The sequence below is a fragment of the Bidens hawaiensis genome, unplaced genomic scaffold (assembly GCF_021521415.1).
Source record: "Bidens hawaiensis isolate Kalapana, Puna unplaced genomic scaffold, B.hawaiensis_p1.1 tig00043249_1, whole genome shotgun sequence".
Lineage (NCBI taxonomy): Eukaryota > Viridiplantae > Streptophyta > Magnoliopsida > Asterales > Asteraceae > Bidens > Bidens hawaiensis.
In genome coordinates, this window is record NW_027497672.1 from 119,410 (window position 1) to 121,744 (window position 2,335).

Consider the following 2,335-nt stretch of genomic DNA (forward strand, 5'->3'; position numbering starts at 1 on the left):
GCAACGACAATGGTGCAGTGGCGACGCCCGCGATTGACAACACTTGATAGGATCATCAATTCTCTTATCCTTGATTTGTACTTCGAACGTAACCATTACCCAATTTGTAATATGTAGCCTAAATATATACAAAACAATATATGTTATATTTAATGTTATATGACTTGAAGTTTTGCAAAGAAATAGAGGAAGAGCCGAAGAGATAACATTATATGTATATATAGTGGTTGATAGATGTTAATAAATCCACCTTACATTCACAACTCAGTCTTCCACCAAAAGTTGTTTTGTAGCACATGATATCGTCCCTTATATAGAGATCACTATAACTTTTTTCTTTTTTTCTTTTTATCTTTTTTCTTAATATCTTCTTTGAAGGGATCCTAGCAATATTTCATTAATCAAGGAAGTGATAGTCGCATTTTCTTTTCATTAGTTTACGTAGTGATCATCTTTTATAAATATGTGTATATAAGAATTTTGTAATGATCGTTACATGAGTACAACTGTACAAGACATAAACATTGTTTTCTTAGTTACTCAGCGATTTTCAAGTTATAATTAGTTGCAAGTGTGAAACAAAGTTTAGAATTTATACGAAATGACAATTTAGAGATCAAAATTTACGAGGTTGTCGATGATCGTTCTGAATCCATGATCATCTTCGACCTCTAGTTTGCAGTTTCTTGCAACCTTGTTTTTTTTTTTAGTGTTTACTATGCTTTTTGTTTAAATACTTGTTGAGCATACAGTCTTTGCATGTTCATATACTGAGTTTAATGTCTTGACAAACAATATTGCCTTGATCTTATTCTATGGGTGAGGAAATCAAGAACGATAAACGATAATTAACGCACAACTTGTAAATAACCGACTTATATTATAACCAGAAAATATAACTTAAAAAACTTATTACAATAACTTTGGTAGTGATGGTGGTGTTTGTTGTGTTTGTTGTTGTTGTTGTGATGTTGTGTCTAACACTAACTTTGTACATGTATTTATACTAGTAACCCAACTTGGTCACCAAGCATAATATGTGGTCACCACTCAACTTGGCCACCAAGGTGAACTTGGGCAACAAGGTCAACTTGGCCAACAAACATATGGAATATTTCATAATACCCCTTAGACTTTAACCGACTTGTTAAAACCTCTTAGGCCCGGTTCACCGACTTGTGACCCGGAATAGAAATTAATCCAACATTCACCCCCTAAGTTCTGATTCGGATTAGAAAGGTCTTCAACTCCAAGTAACTCGCGCATCTCCGTGAACTTGATTCTTGCGAGTGCTTTAGTGAGGATATCGGCTCGTTGCTCTTTCTAGCTAATGTGCTCAACATCGACCTCGCCGTCGTTGTAGCAATCTCGGATAAAATGAAAGCGAGACTTTATATGCTTTGTTCGGTTGTGAAAAACCGGATTTTTCTCAAGGGCTATTGCGGACGGGTTATCAACTTTCAACATAACTTTCTACAATGCTTCTCCAGTCAACTCACTCAACAACTCTCGGAGCCATACAGCTTGACACGCGGCTGATGAAGCCGCCATGTACTCGGCTTCACACGATGAGAGTGCAACTGTCGCTTGCTTTTGTGAGCACCATGTAATTGGAGATTGCCCGTAATAAAACACGTGCCCCGTGGTACTTCTACCATCATCCTCATCTATGTTGTGACTACTATCACTATAACCTACAAGTCGTTTGGACCCGTTCTTCCCGTACTTGATCCCGTAACTCGTCGTTTTCTTCAAATATATCAATAGGTGTCGTATTGCCATACCATGAGATTCTCGTGGGCTTTGCATATATCGACTAACAATACCCACAGAGTATGCCATATCCGGACGAGTGTGTAATAAATACCGTAAGCAACCCACTACCTTTCGATACTCGGTTGCATCAAGTTCGACTTCATTCTCGGCTTTTGAGTATTTCACACCATGATCCATCGGGACTTGAGACGGATTACAGTTTTGCATACCGGTCTCCTTTAGAATCCTTTGGGCGTATCCTTCTTGTGTAATTACTATCCCGTCCTCTTGTTGGACTACTTCGATTCCGAGATAGTAGGTCAACTTCCCGAGATCCGACATCTCAAACTTGGTCGCCATACCTTTTGATATCGGAAATTATACTCGAGCTTGTACCTGTCACAAATAAATCATCCACATACACGGCTACGATCAAAAAATGTTTCCCATCCGTCTTTCGGTAAACCGATTGTTCCTTGGAACATTTTTGAAACTTCATGTCTCGTAGGAAGTTATCGAGCTTTGTGTTCCAAGCTCGGGGAGCTTGCCTTAACCCGTACAAGGCCTTTGACAACTTGTA

General features: G+C 38.5%; 1 pseudogene; it reads right to left on the bottom strand.

The window, feature by feature from the left end:
- Nucleotides 1-1,443: 1,443 nt before the first annotated feature.
- Nucleotides 1,444-2,106, bottom strand: LOC143594175 (secreted RxLR effector protein 161 pseudogene; annotated as a pseudogene).
- Between the last annotated feature and the right edge of the window lie 229 nt (nucleotides 2,107-2,335).